The 21,581-nt window shown below is 47.9% G+C and overlaps 1 long non-coding RNA gene across 2 annotated transcripts; it reads right to left on the bottom strand.

Annotated features, from left to right (window-relative positions):
- Positions 1–5,908: 5,908 nt before the first annotated feature.
- On the bottom strand, positions 5,909–21,043 carry LOC140904051 (uncharacterized). 2 transcript variants are annotated; one of them, XR_012156424.1, is made up of 4 exons: positions 20,903–21,043; positions 9,857–9,930; positions 7,958–8,121; positions 5,909–5,989 (listed from the first exon to the last, which is right to left on the bottom strand). It is a non-coding gene; the product is annotated as an uncharacterized LOC140904051 (long non-coding RNA). The 2 variants fall into 2 exon arrangements; XR_012156425.1 differs by lacking the exons at positions 9,857–9,930; positions 20,903–21,043 and adding an exon at positions 8,541–8,604.
- Between the last annotated feature and the right edge of the window lie 538 nt (positions 21,044–21,581).

Raw genomic sequence — 21,581 nt, 5'->3', positions numbered from 1 at the left:
TTTCTGAGAACTACATTTTCCTCCAATGTCCTAGATATCTGGACCTTTGTAGAATCTCATGGAATCTTCCAGACTTTCTGAGAACTACATTTTCCTCCAACGTCCTAGAAGGTCAGCCACACCCTTATGGGTATATAAGTGTAAGGGGACTGTTGCCCCCTTACTAACATTCAATGGGGTTGTTTTAGTTGCTAGCTCCCAGTACTAAAAAGGGGGAAGGGTCGATGGGGAATCAGGACCCTGAGACTGACAGCCCCCAGGAACAATGGGGAGAGGCCAATGCTCCAGGTCAGCCTGAATGACAGGGCGAGCAGGCTAATCAGGGAGTCAGGAGGCCAGGGAGGTCCTGTCCTCTGTGTGAGCTGGAATTGCCTGGGTCAGAGTGGGGCTGAGCCAAGGAGAAAGCAGGGGCTCAAGCTGAGCTGGGGTGCAGAGCTGGGCCAGATCCAGAGGAACCAGAAAAGCAGCCCAGAGAGAACAGACCCTGTCCTGGAAGCAGAGCTGCAGCCCCAAAGCCAGAGGCACAACCCAGAGAGAACAGACCTGCAGGAACCAGAGCCAGAGGGGCCAGAAAAGCAGCCCAGGAAGCAGGTCAGTGCTGGGAGCAGAGTTACAGAAGCACCCTGCAGAGCAGACCTGTCCTGTGAGTGGAGCTGCAGCACCCAGAGCCAGAGGGGCCAAAGAAGCAGCCCAGGGAGCTGGAGGCAGAGCAGCAGCAGTGCAGAGACCAAGTGGTGCAGCTGGAGCCGTCTGGAGCTGGGTGCAGTGAGCAGCTGGGGAGACCGAGGGGGACCCTGGGCAGCGGGCCCAGCACAGGGAGATTCCTCAGTCAAGAGGTTCTGCAGGCCAGGCTTGGATCATAACCCCAATAGGGCGGGGGTGACACTGGGAAGAAGGGTCCTACCACTTAGAGTCTGAGAGCATGTGGCCACCACCAAAGCAAGTGTCCAACCCACAGCATCCCTGCAGCACAGCCAGGGCCTGAGAAGAAGGCCTGGGACTTACAAGGAGCAGACTGTGAACTGCCCTGACACTTCAGAGACACTGTTTGTGGTGTTCCCTGCCACAGAGCGGGCTGATGTGTTTCCTTTAACCTTTCCCATTTTGCCTTATTCTTTTTAAAATTAATTGTTGATTAAATAACTTGTATTTGCTTTAACTTGTATGTAATGGTCAGTGGGTCAGAGAAGTGCCCAGTGCAGAGAGAGTACCCCGGAGTGGGGACACCCTAGCCCCTGTCCTAGGTGACCACAGCAGGGTTGGGGGTCGAGCCCCCCAGGAATCCTGGGCCCAGCCTTGTTGGAGTTGCGAGGACTCTGCCAGACAGGAGAGTGGAAGGGGAGTCCTTAAGGACAGGGAGGCCAGTGGGTAAAGGAAGTGGGAGCAAGGACTCAGATCCTTTCGCTAGCCTACTTCACCGGGGTAGTACAGAAGCCAGGAAGGTTCCTCACAATAGCGGGACTATTCACCCGCTTACATAAGGGTCGGGGTGTTGCCAGCCAGTCAGTGAGAAATAAGAATGAACTGAAGTGAAGGGAGAGCCCAGCTGCAACTTTATATATATATATAATTGTGAAAGTGTTGGCTCCTCTGATGCTGTGCTTCAGCTCGTGAGGGCAAAGATGAGAAAAGCAGCCTTCTGAACGAGTGTTAACATTCTCATACTCTCACCTAGTGTAACTCTGTTTAATACTGGTCTACATAGTGCTGGTGCACAGATCAATTTCTTGATGTTAGTAAATTTCAATTATTCTTAAAATTAAAGTTTCTATAAGCTTAGCTGAAACAAAATTTTTATTTGCTTAAAAATGGCATGAATATATACACATTTACAGTTCCTAGCATACTAATTTATCATCTTATATGACAGGGCTAAATCATGCATGCAAATTGTGCATCAAAGTCATGAAATGGGCACAAAGGCAATAAATAAGGTATTGAAAAGTTTAACAAATGGTGGAGGGGGGGGCGTGCGGGATTTGGTGTAGGGCTGGCCCTGCTCTTGGGCTCACAAGGCCATGGTATCAACTGTATAAAGGTTGTATGTGTTCATGTAGGCTGGGGATTGTATTCTGTCCCCATGGGAGTGTCCTGCAGGAACTAAAACCACTGTGGGGGTGATTAATGGAAACCCCTATGCAGTGGATGAGCAACTGGATATGAGTCAGCAGTGTGCCCTACTTGCCAAGAAGGCTAACAGCATATTGGGCTGCATTAGTAGAAACATTGCCAGCAGTTTGAGGGAAGTGATTATTCCCCTCTATTCAGCACTGGTGAGGCCACACCTGGAGTACTGCGTCCAGTTCCCCCCCACCCCAGAAAGAATGTGGACAAATTGGATAGAGTCCAAAGAAAATGATTAGGGGGCTGGAGCACATGACTTACAAGGAGACGCTGAGGGAACTGGGCTTATTTAGTGTGCAGAAAAGAAGAGTGAGGGGGGGATTTGATAGCAGCCTTCAACTACCTGAAATGGGGTTCCAAAGAGGATGGAGCTAGGCTGTTCTCAGTGGTGGCAGATGACAGAACAAGGCGCAATGGTCTCAAGTTGCAGTGGGGGAGGTCTAGGTTGGATATTAGGAAAAACTATTTCACTAGGAGGGTGGTAAAGCACTGGAATGGGTATCTAGGGAGGTGGAGGAATCTCCATCCTTAAAGGTTTTTAAGGCCTGGCTTGACAAAGCCCTGATTGGGATGAGTTAGTTGGGGTTGGCTCTGCTTTGAGCAGGGGGTTGACTTCCTGAGGTCTCTTCCAACCCTAATCTTCTATGATTCACATACTGCTCTTTCCAGGAGAGAAGGCTGCTGCGTCCGTGTGTGTTTGTGTACAGACGTTTGTATCTGTGCACAGATGTCCATATGTGTAGCCCTCCAGCTGGCTCACCCAAACTGGCTGTTCTCTGTGACTCAGCCAAAGCAAGAGCTGCCCCGTCAGTTCCCACTGTGCTGTTGCCTTGGTGGTGGTGGTGAAGGGGTGGGGTGGGCAGTGCTGGGGATCAGGGTTCATCCCCTCAGGGAATAGGTCAACCCCACACACAGCTGGGGGCCACGGCCTAAAGGTGTATGTGAAGGATCCACATACAAACAGCCCCAGTGCCTTACCCCAGCAATGGACTCATCTCTGCTTCAGGTGAACAATCCTTGTATAAACAGCCTCTGTGCCTCACTGCAGAGGAGGCTGCATCTCAACACTGGGTGTAAACAGCCCGGGCCACACACCGAGCCCCAGACAGATCCCTGGCTGACAGCAGAACCCAGAGAGGGTAATGAGCCATAAGGAGCTGCATTGGCTGAGGACCCCAGAGACCTAGGGGAATTGTGGACCACTGCAGCAGAAGACAAAGTAGGAGGTAGCCCAGGGGACTGAAACATTGCTCCAGTTGTAGAACCAGCGAACCGGTCAGCATGTTTCAGGAGGATCCCCATTGCCAGGGCCCTAAAGTCTATGCAGAACCTCACCGTCCCTTCAGACTTTGGGATCAGGACTATTGGGCTTCATCATTCACGCTGGGACTCTTCCATTATCCCCCAGGGCCAGCATTGCCTCAAGTTCTTTCTGGACCACTTCCCACCTTTTTCTGGGAAGTGGGCAATGCTGGGTGCAGACCTTCTCTGCCTGGGAATGGTGTCTATGACGACGGGTAATGTTCATCTGCACTAGATGGAAAGATAAAATGGAGGGAAAGTCTTGGACCAACTTTTGTAGCTTTGCTTTTTGTTCCGGGTCTGAGACCTGCCAGGGCCCTGCTTTGGGACTCTGAGGAGCAGGAAGGATCCCAGTTCCTCTACCGCAGATACCCCACGCTCCTAGGTGGTGTCCTGCTTCCCTGATGGGCCAATAGGCCACACATCCCCATGGAGGTGGGCAGCTTTGTTGACTCTGGCCCTTGGGCCATGCAGCCCGTTAAGGAAGGGCCACTTTATTGACTCCAGCCACTGGCCCACAGAGCCCTGTAAGGAAGGGCTACCTATTGACTTAGGCCATCAGGCCACACTGCCTGAGAGTGAGGGAAGTCTAAGGGAGTCTAAATACTAGACAGTACTAACCTGCTTGGTAGTCAGTCACCATTATGGAATCTAGCCGGCGGCAGTACATCCCTTCTGTTTAACCATTCGTGACCTGACACCCTGTGACAGGGTGTACCTACGCTGCAATACAAGGCCAAATTGTCCTGACTCTATGGTTTTTGTTTCCAACTTATGGTGGCTGAGCATACATGGTTATGCTAAAGCCATACACAAGTCCAGGTCTCTCATAACATATATTTTTCTTCCCCATTGACTTAGTTTCCTGTAGCACCAGCTATTCAGAGTGTGGGGATAGCAGGTTAGATTCCTGAATCAGGCCCTGGTGAGCCCCAGCTGCACCGCCTGCTGAGCCCCAATGCATACTGGACAGGACCGTGCAGACTCCCTGAGGGGCCCCAGTGCATGCTGGGAGAAAGCAATGGAGAGAGGCCTGCTCTGCAGCTCAGCACTGCTGCCCTACTCTCACCCACCCCCTCAGAAGGGGGTAAAAATCGTATCTTTCTCACTCAGGTTTAACCCTTCTGTCAGGTGGAGTCAGCAGCAACAAGGGCCAGGTTCAATATTTAGGGATGCCTCTTAATAGTACAAAACAGAAATAGCTTCAACCTCCACCCAGTAATTTGGGAAAATTAAATATCACCCCTGGGCATCTCTAAGAGGTAGACTCACAAGCATTGAGTCTGTGTACAACAAAGAACATTTTTAGTAAAACGGGAAAAGGAACCCAGCATTAATTTTGGAAAACACCACAATTCAAAAGTATATGACCATGAGCAAACACCCATCTCAGAGTACACGGGGCAGTACTCTTTGCCTCAGTTTCTCATCTTGCAGTGTAAAAACACACCACTCTCCCCAGTGCACCCTCCTCACAGTTACTGTCCTCAATCAGTAAAGACCCATAGTTCAGAGGTGTGTTCACATGAGTTCACCCCAAAAGCGTTGAGCACTGCTTCTGTGCTCACCATTGCAACTGTCTCATAGTTGCTAGTGTTCACTGGGCCAGGACTGTTCACTGGGCCACTGCTACTGCCATTTCTCTGCTGTGATATCACATTCTGAGGTGCTACTACTTAAAACAGCTCTGTGATTTTAAGAGGTGGAAGGAACCTCACGTCTACCACAGACTTTGCAATTTCTTTCAGTCCATTACTACTATACCCCAGATCTAACGCTCAGCACCTAGTTATCAGTGATTTCAGCTCTAGTGATCACTGAACCCACACAAAAACTCTAATCAGCTCTATTTTTAAACACTACAGAGAACAGTAGCAAATAATACCTAGGACTCCCTAGTAAGACCCCATACCCCCAGACATGAACACTCACTCTTACTCTCTTTCTTCTGCCCTAGGTATTGGCATCCCTGCCCCCTGCATAGCAAGTGAGATTCAGTTTAGGGTAAGCCCCTCAATCAGGGCAGGCTAAGTACAGTTCTGCTGCCCTTTACTCATATAATAGGGATAACAACATTTCATTACCCCTGCATTCAATAAAGTGATTTGTAACCCAAGACTAGCAAAAACTGATCACTTTGGCAAAGCAGCTCCATCATGCTGTGCACCTAGAAAGAGTAGGTGAGTTTATGAAAATACAGTCTGTTCCTGAAATCTTTTCATCTTGGCTCATTGCTAGATGTCAGAGGAGAGTTCATTCAGCCTTTGCTTACACAAGTAATCCTTGTCCTGTGGCTTCTGGCTGGATCCCCCTGCAGGTCACATCCTTCCATGTCATCCAAGGGGGATGGTGGGGATGGGGAAATCCATGACTCCTACCCACCCCTGGCCAGGTGCAGGTCTCTGCTGTTCATAGACTGCTCTTGCTGTCACTGATGGTTGAGGTGGGATACTTCTTCCTGCTGAGGGCACTGCTGTGCTCTTGCAGAGATGGGGTGTCACTCAGGCCCACAGTGTCTTGACTCTCAGCCTTGGGAGGCTGGGATGATGAATCTTTCTGGAGTCTGGGTGTGGGGGCAATTAATAATGCAACTAGAGAATTAAAAGCCCCATTCAATTATAGTAATCCCTCTCCCAGTGTAAACCCTCTCTGCAAGTTATTAGTACCATGCTATGGTCATGCAAAGAGACCCTGTCCAAGATCAGGGCCTCTTTGGTGCCAGATATTGTCCAGACCCTATCCAAGATCAGGGACCCATTGTGCTGGATGCTGCATAGACCTCCAACCTAGACTGGGTTCCCCATTGTTCTGGGCACTGCACAGACAACAAACAGGCACTGAGAGAAGTAGGGAATTGCATAAGGTCTCTGGAAGAGGAAGGAATAGAACCCAAGTGTCCTGATCCCATGTGCCAGACATGAGGTGCTCCTGGACCAGCCCTCACGACATGGGAAATAAGGTGGCAACATTTTCTCCAATAAGCAGGGGGGCTGCACTGGGATCCCAGGGACTGAACCTGAGCAGGCGCACCCTGAAGCCCCACTTGTATTTGGAGGAAATAATAAAACCACATTACTGGGAGATTCAGTTTGGCTTTCAGCCCTGAAAGCTACTTCCAGCAGAACTGTGCCCCCTACTGAACCTCCATCCAGCTCCCTGCAGCACTACATCCCCTTCTGCAGCGGTTCTCAACCAGGGGTCCATGCGCCCTTTCGTGGGGGGGACGGGACGGGACCCTGTGGCTGAAACCCAGATCCCAAGCCCTGGCACTCTACGTCATGGGGCTGAAACCCTGAGCCCCAGCACCCCCCACCACGGTGCTGAAACTCCAAGCCCTGGTCCCCCCCCCCCAACTGCAGTGCCAGAGCAGGACAGTCCCTGGGGCAGCTCCCCACCCCACTTCCTCCTCTCCCTGCCCCTGAGGCCCCCACCCCCTGGCCAGGTTGGAAGCAGGAAGCCAGAGTCTGGGCAATGCGGGCAGCTGCTGCTCTGGCTAGTTTCATAGAGCAGGCAGCCACGGCATTCCCCTGTCTGCTGCTGCTGGTGCCTGGGGTTGCAGCGGCTCCTCAGCTCACACATCTGGTAAGAGCTGCCCAGGCAGGGGGACCCTGCGCTGTGGCCAGCAGAGCCCTTGGGGAGCAGTGACCGCAGGGGAGCCCTCCTGGCACACAGCCCCTAGCTACCCCCTCCCTGCACCCTGAGTTACCCCCCCCGCCCGCACACAGCCCCCAGCTACCCCCTCCCTGCACCCTGAACTACCCCCTGCATGCACACAGCCCCTAGCTCCCCCCTCCTTGCACCCTGAGCTACACCCCCCACCCACAGCCCTGAGCTCCCCCCTCCCTGTACTCTGAACAGTTTTCAAACTTTTGGAGCTGAACCCCCACCACACACAACCCAGACAGGCTAGGTGGCCTGACATGGTGAGTCAGAGGGTGGAGGTGGCGCTGCCTTCCTGGACCCCACTGTGCGGAGCTGGCCCAAGCCCCACCAGCCCCTGCCCTCCCCCAATAGAAATCAAACTATGCCTATGTCCAGCGGCCCACTCTTGGTCTGGAGCCCTGATTCCCCTCCCCCTCTGGACCCTGGAGTTTTTATAGCATGTTGAGGGGGGCCTCAGAAAGAAAAAGGTTGATAACCCCTGTTCTACTGCACCCCTGCCACCCGACTCCATACAGCATTGCGCCCCCTATTCAGGCCCTGACCCTCTCCCTGAACCCTGGTGCCCCCTACTGACACCCTATCCCAATCCCTGAAGAACAACACCCCATACTGAGCCTCCACCATGATCCTTGAAGCACAGCTCACACTACTGACCCACCCGCTCCCAGCAGCAAGGGGCCTTCTACTAAGCACCCCGCCCCACTCTCTGCAGCACAGGACCCCTTATTGCCCCCGCCCCACTCCAGGCAGCACAGGACCCCTTGAATATTTCATGTATGTCTCCTATCCTATCCAGTCCCACTTGGCCTGTATGCTGCAGCCTGGGGCAGGCACCATCTTGGATCCTGGGGATGTTCAGGCCCCTCACCTGTTCTTGGCCGAGGCAGCACGGTCCCGCTGTCGGCGGTTCTTGAACCAGTTCCCCACCTGGGTGGGGGTAAGGCCAGTGGCATGGGCCAGATGGCGCTTGCAGGAGGGGTTGGGGTAGGGGTCCTGCAGGTACCATTCCCGCAGCAGGTTCCGTGTCTTCTCCTGGGGACAGAGAGAAGGGCAGTGGGATGGGTATCAACACAGGGATGGGGTCAGCAGGGAGACCCTTATACCCTATCCTGATGAGCCTTCCCAGCCATGCACAGGCCCATATAGAGCATTCACCATCCTGGTGGGCAGCATAATCCACTGCAGTCTATTCACTGGGTGGTGGCTGTGGGAGACAGAATCATCCCCTCCAGTCTGTCCCACCTGAGGAGGAGGTGGGATTGCCCTACAGAGCATTCCTCTTGGGGAGGGGGGGCAGAGCTGTCCCCAGCAGTCTATTTAATCATCGCCCACAGTCTATTCCCTGGGGGTGGGGGATTGTACCCTACACTCTATTCTCTCACCAAGGAGCTGTCAATCTGCTGCTCATGACCCTCTTCCTCTCCTGCCCCACCACCCGATGCCCTGCTCACCTTGAAGCTGCTGGCCCTGTGCTGGATGTTGCTGTTGGAGAAGGATAGTCTCCTGCATGATGGGTACTGGTCCAGGCCCCCCAAGGTCCCTGGGGCCCCACGGGGTGAGGCCTGGCTGCAATAGGGTGCCAGCAGGGCTGCGGTGTGGGGGCCCAGTGGCCCCAGCTCAGGGCAGGCCTGCACCCATGGAGGGACCTGGTGGGACCTGTGGGCAAGGGTAGGCGGCAGGGCCCAGAGGAACCGTGCCAGACGCTCGAACTCCCCACTCTCTTGCAGGGCCTCACAGACTCGGGCCACCTGCCCTGGGGGGAAGAGTGACAGACCAGGTGGTGGTAGTGGCATAGGGCCAGTGGGGGGATGGGACCAGGGCAGAGAAAGGTGTAGGTTTGAATATGGGATGGAGAGGTAAAGTGCAGGAGGCAGGAGGGTATAGAGCAAGAAAAGGGGAACAGGGCAGGGGATCGGGATGGGAGTATGGGATGGAGGAGGGATGAGGCAGGAATCAGGGCGAGCGGGGATGGGGCAGTTTTGTGTGGGGCTGGAATGAGAGGAATGGGACAAGCAATCCGAGTATGGAACAGAGGGTTATGGGTCTGGGATTGGGGTGTGAGGAACAGAGAGGGACAGGGCAGAGGATTGAGGGGGAGGCCTATAGGAGGCAGACAGAGGGAATTGGACAAACTGAGGATGGGAGAGAGAAATAACAGAAATGATGTTAGTGCCACTACCCAGTAACTAGGCAGAGCTTTGCATCAGTCCTTCCCTTCCCACCCACCCACCCCCCGCACCCTGGGCAGTGCCATGGAGGGCCACCTGGCTCAGCCAGATGACATGGCAGCTCTGAGGTTTGATCTCCAGACTCACCAGCTATGCTGACTCCCTTAAAGCCTCAGCTCCTCAGACGGGGGTGGGGTGGGGGGGAATCTCAGCCTCCATGGAGGAAAAAGGCACTTTCTAATCTTTGTGTTTGTAGAGAGAAGGCTGGGGACATGACCCCCACCTCCCACGAAAGCTGGGGACTCAAACTCCCCCCCCATCCCACCGAAAGTTGTTGATGTGATATATGCCCATCCTAACTCCCCAAGGAGGCTGGAACCAGACCCCTGCCCCTCAAGAAAGCTGGAGATGTGATCCCTGCTCCCTCCCCACAAAGGCTGGAGACAACCCCCAGGCCCCCCTGAAGGGTCACAAAGCAGAAAGCAAAGAAAGAAGCCAACATGGATTACTTTTAAAACTCTTGGTTTGAAGCCAATCTCATGCAATTTTGAGTGGCTGACTCTGCTGGCCCAGTCAGGGACCCAGAGAAAGCAACTCACCTGTCATGTGCAAATGGTGGATTGGTTGGAGATGGTTAGAAAGAGGACCAGACGCCAGGCCATCCAGCTAGGTACTGAGAATATAGATAAGACATATGGGCTGGGGACGATTTCTGGGCCCTAAGGACTCAGGAGCCCCAATGAGAACCAGCAGACCAGTGACTCCTAGTGCGATATCATGTGAGAGCGATTAAGAAGGAGCAGAGTGGTGGGATCCCTTGGGATATGACCTTAGTCAGACTAACAATGAGTCCTGTATCTGGCTTTGGGGTGCACACTTCAAAGAGGATGGTGACAATTTGACAATCCAATCCATAATAGTGAATAATTAGGAGTTTTAATAAAGAGAATTTAAAATACTCTTTATAAAGAGTAAAGAATTAATAATAATAATAAAATAATAAAGAATTTTCAATCCTTGAGGGGGCCACTTGGGATCTGGGGCAAAAATTGGGGATTGGTCCTGCTTTGAGCAGGAGGTTGGACTAGATGACCTCCTGAGGTCCCTTCCAACCCTGATAGTCTATGAAATACGATCTACCTATTCACCCTCTCTAATATACAGCCACTATACATCCAAAACATATCTATCCATCCAGTCCATATCTATCTATCCAGTCATTGTGACAAAGTCAGCTGGACAGCTGCAAGAGGGTGTGGGAAGGCAGGCATGTTAGCCCTAGAATGTTAAAGGCCCTCTTCCCTATAAGCTGAGAAGGGGTTACCTCAGGTCAATTAGGAACACCTGGATCCAGTTAAGGGCTGCCTGAGAACTTTTAAAACTGGAAGGGAGAGAGAGACAAGCTGTTACCAGGCTAGTGGCAGCAGGGAAGTAAGCTTCTCCAGAATGGGAGGCTACACTCCTCCCCATAGGGGAAGCAGACAAGCCTGAGTGCCTTCTAGGGGAAGGACTGACATCCTGGGGCAGGCTACAGGGCAACACCCACCTCAGTGAGGAGGCAGGGGAAGGTATCATCCCTTTGTTTTCATGTTTATGGGACTATTGCCCTTTTGTTTGTGTAGGATCACCCAGTAGGGCCAAAGGAGCACAGATAATGGGAGGATGAACACTCCTCGGAGTAGGGTGGGGCTGATTTACCCATCACCAGAGGGGGAAGTGCTTGGTCCAGCAAGGCGAAGGAGGTGCCTTGCCACACCATCCACCCACCCCAATATACAGCTATCCATCCAATACACATCTACGGGGTCAGTTCTAGGGGTGGACAAGCAGGGCAGTTTGCCAAACTGCTGGGCGTTTTTTTTTGTTTTTTTTTTGCTCAGCAATGAGGTGCCCAAAAACATACAGGTTTCAGAGTAACAGCCATGTTAGTCTGTAGTCGCAAAAAGAAAAGGAGGACTTGTGGCACCTTAGAGACTAACCAATTTATTTGAGCTACAGCTCACTTCATCGGATCCATACTGTGGAAAGTGTAGAAGATCTTTTTATATACACACAAAGCATGAAAAAGTACCTCCTCCCACCCCACTCTCCTGCTAGCAATAGCTTATCTAAAGTGATCACTCTCCTTACAATGTGTATGATAATCAAGTTGGGCCATTTCCAGCACAAATCCAGGTTCTCTCACCCCCCCACCCCTCCCCCACACAAACCCACTTCCTTGCCTACAGACAGCCCCCCAACCTGAAGCAAATACTCACCAGGAACCACATACCACACAACAGAACCACTAACCCAGGAACCTATCCTTGCAACAAAGCCCGTTGCCAACTGTGCCCACATATCTATACAGGGGACACCATCACAGGGCTTAATAACATCAGCCACACTATCAGAGGCTCGTTCACCTGCACATCCACCAATGTGATATATGCCATCATGTGCCAGCAATGTCCCTCTGCCACGTACATTGGTCAAACTGGACAGTCTCTACGTAAAAGAATAAATGGACACAAATCAGATGTCAAGAATTATAACATTCATAAACCAGTCGGAGAACACTTCAATCTCTCTGGTCACGCGATTACAGACATGAAAGTTGTGATATTACAACAAAAAAACTTCAAATCCAGACTCCAGCGAGAAATTGTTGAATTGGAATTCATTTGCAAATTTGATACAATTAACTTAGGCTTGAATAGAGACTGGGAGTGGCTAAGTCATTATGCAAGGTAACCTATTTCCCCTTGTTTTTTCCTACCCCGCCCTCCCTTAGACATTCTTGTTAAACCCTGGATTTGTGCTGGAAATGGCCCACCTTGATTATCATACACGTTGTAAGGAGAGTGGTCACTTTAGATAAGCTATTACCAGCAGGAGAGTGGGGTGGGAGGAGGTACTTTTTCATGCTGTGTGTGTATATAAAAAGATCTTCTACACTTTCCACAGTATGCATCCGATGAAGTGAGCTGTAGCTCACGAAAGCTTATGCTCAAATAAATTGGTTAGTCTCTAAGGTGCCATAAGTACTCCTTTTCTTTTTGCAAAAACATACATTAACTACAAATACATGTCTATCTATCCACCCTCATAAACATCTATCCATCCAATACACATACATCTACCCAAATCCCATAGCCATCCCCAACGTGCATCTATCCCTCTATCCCCAATAAACTTCTCGCCGTCCATCCCAATACATATCCACCCACACATCTGCAATATGTATCTATTTCTCTGTGCATCCCCAATTTGTATCTATCTGTCTGACACTCAATACATATCTTCAATCTGTGATGGCTGGGAAGGTGCTCCATGGTGAGAGTGTTGATCTGTACCCCAAAACATGGTTTATGTATTGGGTTTCTGTGACAGGTGCTGAGCCTGCTGGAGGGAATGGTCAGTTTGAACACCTTTCTCAGAGACAGATGCAGTCATAAGAGGAGTGATTTAACCCATTTAGATTAAATTGTTCCAGATGCCAAGCAATGGAACAGCCATCACAGGCATTCTTCTAGATCATTGGTTCCTAAACTGGGGGGCAAGAAGAAATTCCAAGGGGGAACGTGAGGCTGCCTGGCCCTTGAGCTCCCTGCTGGGGAGGCTAGCCCCCAGCTCCTCCTCTGCTGTCCCCCCCGCCCCCATGCCCCTCGCAGCCATGCCACCATGCGGGCAGCGCGGCTTGTGCCCGCCCACCTCCCAGGCTTTCCAGTAAGCCAGTCCTGCCACTCTGAGTGGCCTGGTAAGGGGGGTGGGGGTTGGATAAGGGGCAGGAGGTCCTGGGGACAACGTTCCCTCTAATTTTTGACAGGCCGTGTGTGCAAAAAATTTCTTCTGTGCAAATTTTTGAAGCAGAGTTCAAATTTGTGCACCATGAGGCAAATGCACTCAAGCGAGTAAAATGCTTATACATTTAAAAAGTTTTAATTTGCAATTTGTAATAATAATAGTTTTACACCATGTTATTTTATAAATGTCATTTTAAATACTTAGAAAAAGGAAATTTAACCATTCTTCATGAAGCAGAAGTTAGTTTTAAGCATTACCCTTTATGATCTTTTTTATAGACAATCACGAGCATATATCAAGCACATATTAATCATGATCATTATCAGTCCATAGGCTTCTGCCCATTGGTGTCCACTTTCACCTTTCATTCTATACACATGTCCGAAAAGACTTTGATAAACATATGATAAAGAATTTAATAAGTATGCCATTATGTCCATTTATATGGGTTTTCAGATAGAGACATCATAAGTTAAAAAAGCAAAACAAGAGTTTGTGTTTTAAATTTAAAATTTTCCTAAAAAATATCAATAAATGATTATCAGCCAAGAATAAGATATGTAATTACAAATGCATTTTAAATTTTCTTATTGGTTGAAATGTCAAAGACTGCTAAACTAACCTTACTGTTTTTCCCTGCGATCTTTTTCATTTGCACATTCAATATAAACTCTGTCCAGATCTATCAGTCCTCCATCCAGCTGGTAACTCTTAATATACATCTGCATGTTCAAATGATCTACTTGTAAACGATTCCGTAGTGTTTTTTAGAGTGTTCATTAAGCTAAAGCCACGCTCACAGTCTGCACTTGATGCTAGGAATGTTCCTCCAATATCCATCAACTTTGCAAGATCCTGAAACTCTTCGTTCGGGTGAGCAAATATCACCATATCCGGGAAACTTAAAACCAGTTGGCTTTTGATTCTTTTGGCTACTGCAAACTTGAAATCGTTGTACTGACTGACTATAACAATCTCTTCAGCAAGAAAGTCTTTGTATTTTGAACATAGGGATTTGACAGATTTCGCTTTAAGAAATCCAACTTCCATACATCATTCCACATTCTTCCTGTTGAAAATTCTCCTGAAGCTCTGGCGTCTCGACAATAGACACAAACCACTCCGTTGTCCTCATGATATGTGAATATTTCACGAAGTTTAACAAGCATTACACTTTCAGAGTAACAGCCGTGTTAGTCTGTATTCGCAAAAAGAAAAGGAGTACTTGTGGAACCTTAGAGACTAACCAATTTATTTGAGCATGAGCTTTCGTGAGCTACAGCTCACTTCATCGGATGCATACCGTGGAAACTGCAGCAGACATTATATACACACAGAGATCATGAAACAATACCTCCTCCCACCCCACTGTCCTGCTGGTTATAGCTTATCTAAAGTGATCATCAAGTTAGGCCATTTCCAGCACAAATCCAGGTTCTCACCCTCCACCCCCACCCCCCACAAACTCACTCTCCTGTTGGTAATGAGAGTTGTCACTTTAGATGGGCTATTACCAACAGGAGAGTGAGTTTGTGGGGGGTGGGGGTGGAGGGTGAGAACCTGGATTTGTGCTGGAAATGGCCTAACTTGATGATCACTTTAGATAAGCTATTACCAGCAGGACAGTGGGGTGGGAGGAGGTATTGTTTCATGATCTCTGTGTGTATATAATGTCTGCTGCAGTTTCCACGGTATGCATCCGATGAAGTGAGCTGTAGCTCACGAAAGCTCATGCTCAAATAAATTGGTTAGTCTCTAAGGTGCCATAAGCATTACACTATGTGACTTCGGTGTAACCGTTTCTGTAGTCTCATCCAGTCTTCCAGATTTAAATGAAGTCACTGTTCTTTTACGCTTTAGACCTCTAGACAGTGACATTTTGGGATTGATTTTTACCAGATTGGTTTATTTAAAATTAATACTTTTATTATACGGCTACTATTTCAATGCGCTTAGCAGCGTGACTCGACAAAAGGGCAAACAGGAGATCAGTCAGATCAGGATACCTGAAGTTTGTGCATAGCTCCAATCATGCCCACGCATCTGGGGCAAAAAAATGAGGGAAAATGGAGATGTGTGGGTCCGACCTTCCCAACATGATCAACGTTCCACGTTTGAAATGCTGGCAGGGAGGGGTATGATTCATTGCCCTCCTTTCCCTTTTCTCCCCTTGCCAGCTAGTAGAATCTGGCTGTGTTGACAGATGGCAGGGTAACAGTGTCAAAAGTCGCCCGTAAATGATATTTCGGCCTGACTCCAATAGAGTATTTCATTTTTTGTGCATGTGGTGTTTCGCTGTGCACGGGGGGGTTTAGGATCTGTGTGTGCGTGCACAGCGAACCAGGAACAGTGTCCAGGGGGCAGTCAGGGGACAGGGAGTGGTTGGATGGGGCAGAGGTTTTGTGGGGGCGGTCAGGAGACAGGGAACAGGGGGTTTGGATAGGTGCGGGAGTCTCGGGGGGCCTGTCAGGGGGCGGGGATGTTGATTGGGGTCAGGGCAGTCAGGGGACAAGGAGCAGGGGGGTTGGATAGGGGGTAGGGTCCCGGGAGGGGGTAGTCAAGGGTCAAGGAGATAATAGACCAACAGACAAAATTATAATTATTATGTATACATAATAATAAGTATTCATAAAATTGTCCAATTACAGGTCTATATTATTTAACTACAATAAAGTATTAACAATCTTCTCGTTTCTGATTATGAATATAAGTAGACAAGAATAAAGGTATAACATAAAGTACAATAATAAAAATACAACTATAAATAAAACTATATAACTGCAATGTTTTCAAATTTCATACCACAAAATGGGAATATTTTTTATTTTTTTGCCTTTTGACGTGTCGGAGTGCCATTTCAGTTGGTGAGGAAGCCGAAGAACGATGTAGAAAGCAAGGGAACTTTTAAAAACTTCCTAGCTCACTTGTGAGAGTATTCAAGACTCTCGAGACTTCGAGAGTGTTCTATCATGGGAGTGGTTATCTCCACCACTCACAATGCAAGATCGGCTACTTGCCGGACTGGTGGTGGGGTATATATAGGGCAGCACGCGTCCCTACGTAATAGTAGTAGTAGTAAATAAATGTTTGCGACAACTCAAATTAACTTGCATCCGTTATTATTCATGAATCAGGAAAATTATTTTTATAGATTTTTTTATAATGTATTATGGCCACGATTAAGAAAAGGAAGTATGATGAAGACTACATTAAGTATGGTTTCACCATCATGGAAAAAAATGGGATCGATCATCCTCAATGCATAGTATGCCACGCGGTTCTCAGCAATGATGCCTTGAGACCTAGTCGTCTTGAGTGACACTTGGCAAAGAGCCACAACGCTTTGAAAGAGAAACCAAAAGAGCTTTTTGCTGCTAAACTTCAACATTTAAAATGCATGAAGCTGGACACTACTGGAGCTTTTCATTAAGCGTCGGCCAAAGTGGTAGAAGCATCTTATGAACTGTCATTGCTCATCGCTAAAGCTAAGAAAGCGCACATAATAGGAGAAACTCTTGTGAAGCCTTGCTTATTGAAAGAAGCGGATATTGTGCTTGGTGCTGAAAGCAAGAAAAATATATCGGAAATTTCGTTTTCTGACAATTCCACGAAACATCGCATCGATGACATGGCGAAAGATCTAAAACTTCAAGTTGTGGAGGCAGTGAAAGCTTCTCCTTTTTTCGCAATTCAGTGCGACGATACCACTGATGTAGTACAATGCTGTCATTTGTTTGTCTACGTTTGATTCATTAACGATGGAACTGTGAAAGAATAACTGCTTTTTTCGAAGGAATTGATGACCACATCAAAGGCTTCGGATGTTATGAAAACGTTTTCTGACTTTTTTTTTTTTTTTTTTTTAAGAGAATGGCCTTTCATGTGAAAAACTGGTTGGTGTATGCACAGCCAGTACTCCAGTGATGCTTGGCTCTTGCTCTGCATTTGTGACCTTGGTGAAAGAAAAAAAATCCAGCCATAACCATGACTCACTGTGTCATACACAGATAAGCATTGGCTGCTAAAACCCTTCCAGATGACTTACATGACTCGTTGAATTTGGCCATCAAAGTTGTCAATTTTGTGAAGAACAGTGTTTTAAATACGAGACTTTTTGCAGCTCTTTGTGCAGATTTGGGAGTGGATCATAAAATTATTTTGTTTCACACAGAGGTATGATGGCTTTCCAAAGGGAACATGCTTTCGAGATTATTCGAACTGAAAGATGAAGTGGAAATTTTCCTCAAGCAACAGAAAAAAGAAGAGAGTTATAGCATGCATTTACAGACCACACGTTTCAACTTTCACTGGCATACGTCATGGACATTTCTGAATCTTTGAACAATCTCAATTTGAAGTTGTAAGGAAACAACACTGAAAACATTATAGTGCACCACGGTGCCATCAAAGTGTTTGCGGAAAAAATCAAGCTTTGGAAACATCGAACACAAGCCCAGATGCCTAATTTTTTGTCTTTTCCAACATTTTCATCACTCGCTGAAAATGAAGGTTTCCAAGAACTTTGTAAAGAGAATGCAAAGAACAAAGTTGTGTTTCATCTGGACTGCCTTGCTGACGAATTCATCTGCTATTTTCCAGACAACTTTTCTGGCAACCCTGTTCATAAATTAGCACATAATCCATTCAGTGTTGATGTCGATTCATTGCCAGAAGTATTGCAAGAACAAGCACTCAAAATGAGATACGATTCAAGTGCAAAAGATAATTTTGAAAACTTAAGCCTGGAACAATTTGGGATAAAATATTTCCCAATTTACCCGAAAAGTTGGAGAAGAAGCACTACATATTATTCTTTCGTTTTCGTCCATGTACCTCTGTGAAAAAAGCTTTTCAAGTTTAGTCATAATAAAAACAAAACAAAGGAATCAACTGGATGTCAAAAACAATTTGCGTTGCACACTTTCATCTTTCAAACCTAGGATTTCCCAACTCATGAAGAAAATGCAGCATCATCCTTCACATTAAATTTGTTTTGTTTATGCTATTTCTTATCTTAAATTTCATTTTTATTAAATTTTTGTGCCAAGAAAAACTATTTGTGCTTATTTTTAATTTTAAATTACAAATTGAATTTGTTAAAAGGGGGGTTGGATGATGGTAAAGGAGAGGTGGGGGGCGTGAGGGTTTCTTGAAAATTAAAAAGGGGACACGATGCCAAAAAGTGTGGCTCACAATCTTTCCAGACTACCTTACCCATTTTAAGAGTCTGATTTGTCTTGTGTACCCCTCAAGTTTCACCTCTTAAAAACTTATAAAATCAGACATAAAAATTCAAAAGTGTCACAGCACACTATTTCTGAAAAAATGGCTTACTTTCTCATTTTTACCATACAATTATAAAATAAATAAATTTGAATATAAATATTGTACTTATATTTCAGTGTATAGTACACAGAGCAGTCTAAACAAATCACTGTATGAAATTTTAGTTTGTACTGACTTCACTAGTGTTTTTTACGCAGCCTGTTGTAAAACTAGGCAAATATCTAGTTGAGCTTTTGTACCCCTTGGAAGACTTCCGAGTACCCCCAGGGGTACACGTAACCCTAGTTGAGAACCACTGTTCTAGATGGTCCAACTGACCCACTGCCATTCTCATTGTCTACCCTGGGAAATGGGACAGGGCAGAACAAGCCAGCTCTCTGGGTGGATACTGTTACAGAATAAATGTTACTGAATTCCAGAATCATTGATCTGCTCCCTATTTCCCCATACAGACAAGGCCTAAAGAAAAGGCAAGACTTGGCACCATAGTTGCATCGGGATGATTGGGACCAAAGACCCAACTTCCCTGAGAAATGGGAGACCAACATGCAGGGCAAGCTGAGGTTATGGCTACAGATCCAGAAAGGTGTGATTGTGGCACAGTTAGGCATAACATGCCAGCTTCAATCTAGCTAACATGGGTAACAACAACAAAGAAGTTGCAGCAGCATGGACCCCTGTCATTAGCCAGCCACTGGAGTACATCCCTGGCAGGCTGGTACTGGGGCAGCGAGCCCATGATGCCACATGTTCACTACCAGCATTATCTGCACCTGCTAGACTGAAGTTAGCATGGGCCCCATGGCTTCCTACAGGACTGTGAGCTGGACCCATTGGGTTCCAGTAGCTCAGTGAGATTAGAAGAGACTGGATGTGTGTGTTCCTAAATTTTCTCCAAAGTTTTGTTTCTGCTGCTGAATATGGTAGCTGGATTTAAGAGGATGCACTTGTGACAGCCAGGTGGACCTGCTCAGTAAGAAGGGTTTGACACAGACGGGGTTGTACCCAGATCCCAGGTTAAGTGTGGGAGAATTGTGAGATTCCCACACCCAGACAAGTAAGGGCAAGAGATCAAACACCTGATGGGATGCAAGGAGGTTGACGGGACTGTGGCTACCCTGTAAATATGACAGCATCTATCTGTCTATCTAGACCAGGGGCACTTTTAGATCAGAACAAAGTAACAATCTGGGCTGCTTTATTTATTGTGGATAAGGGATATGGATTGCTTTAGCAAATCTTTAACTTCAAAAAATTCTAATTATATTGCAGAAAAAATGTGGGATTTATTAATAATAATACAGGGGCCTATCAGTTGTCAAACTTGTTTCCAAAAATTAGGAAAAAGAATGGTGAAAAAGAGAGGGATAAAGCGAAAGATGGGTGTGTTTGGCAATTGATAGATAGACATAGCATGATGGGTCCCTGGTATCAGCTGGAGCCTTTATCAAACCAATAACCCCTCTACATTCAGATCAAATGTAACATCTTTTTAAAGGATGTAGGAAGGTCTTTGCTGGGAAAATTCACATAAGATAAAATAGTTAGCAGCTTTAAAAGGATATCCCCAATCTAGCATTATTTGTTTATCCAATTTGTGGATGACACTGTCTTGTGTCTCTGCCTGCTTTCTGTCTCTTCCCCTGTCTGTCTATTTCCTCTCTGTCTTTCTAGGTCCTTGTCAGTCTAAGATTGTTCCTGTCCCTCCAGTATCTGATAAAACATTTGCATTCTGCTAATAAATTGTTTAAGAAATCTGGCTCACCAGTTGCTACTAAAGAGAGCTCTAAAGTGCGCTAGGAATCCTAAGCCTCAACAATGTTCCAAACTTTCATCCAAATTAAGAAATAATAAATGCCTTTACTTAAAAAAATAACAGCATAAATGTATTTCATTAGTAAAATAATACATGCAGGTCAGCTTTCCAGCAATGTTGGAATGACAGAATCCATTCCAATCCCAAAGCGCTGGAATAAGGAGGACGTTATTCGAGTTAATGATTATTACTGAGAACTGGACTAATGCTACCCGGAGAGGTGGCTGAGCCCCACTTCAGAAATTTACAAATAACTCAGCATGAGGGAAATTCGTACTTTGTTGATTTGTTCAATTGTCAAGTCCTTTCAGAACAAAATTCCTCTCTTAAGAATCTTTTAGCTGAAACAGTGATTCGGGTTGAAGGAAAATGTTCCGAAATAGACTAAACTCAGAGTCGCGAAGATCAAAACTTGGCAGGGAAAGGAGCTCATAGGCGGTGGGTGCCAGCGGAGAAGGGGTGAAATGAACCTGCGCCCCTGAACGCACACACTCGAAGGCCCCCTTCCGCGGGAAGGATAGGCGCCCACCCCCAGGTTTCACAAGGGGCTCCGCTCCCGGTCCCGCGCCCGGGGTCCCGGCTGTGGCCCAAGCCTGGGCCCCCGGCCCTTACCCCTGTCCGGGTCCCCACTCCCGGAGACACGACTGTGCTCCCAACCCCACTGAGCGGGGCAAGACACGGACAGGTCTCAGGTGGCAGCTTTCAACACCCCCACCACTAAAAGCTGGAAGAGAGGGTCAGTACGTCCGGGAGTTACCTGCGGCAGCTGACGAATTTCTCCGGGTGGAGGCTCAGGGGTGAAAGCCGGAGGACCCTGCACTCCCCCACCGAGACCGGCGATGCTCCGCGATGAGCGGAAGCCCGCAGGTTTCTATGCGCTGTGCCCTGCGGCTGCGGCGGCGGCTAATCGCGCTGCCCAGGAGTTTCCGCAGACCAGGCGTCTCGCTCCTAGCCGAGGACAGGAAGGCGAGTGCGAATGCTGGGCTGGGGGGGAGGCAACTGAATGAACACGGAGGGAGCTCAGTTTCTCCAGGGACAATTCAGAGTCACCCCTGGCCTGGGGGGAGGGCCAGATTCCGGGCACTTCGGGTGGATATTGGGTGCAGAGTGAGGCTGATGACCGGGGGAAACCCACATCTGGCAGTGGGGTGTGGGGCCTGTGATGGAGGGAGGGATAATCCGAAGAGTGGTGTCCCCACCGTCTTTTGCTCCTCTCTAATTGGTATAAAGAAAAGGAGGACTTGTGGCACCTTAGACACTAACAAATTTATTTGAGCATAAGCTTTTCTGAGTTACAGCTCACTTCATTGGATGCATTCAGTGGAAAATACAGAGGGGAGATTTACACGCAGAACATGAAACAATGGGTGTTACCATACACACTCTAACCAGAGTGATCAGGTAAGGTGAGCTATTACCAGCAAGGGGGGGGAGGG

This window comes from Lepidochelys kempii, chromosome 27, assembly GCF_965140285.1.
Source record: "Lepidochelys kempii isolate rLepKem1 chromosome 27, rLepKem1.hap1, whole genome shotgun sequence".
Classification (NCBI taxonomy): Eukaryota; Metazoa; Chordata; order Testudines; family Cheloniidae; genus Lepidochelys; species Lepidochelys kempii.
This window is presented reverse-complemented; position numbering and strand designations above follow the sequence as displayed.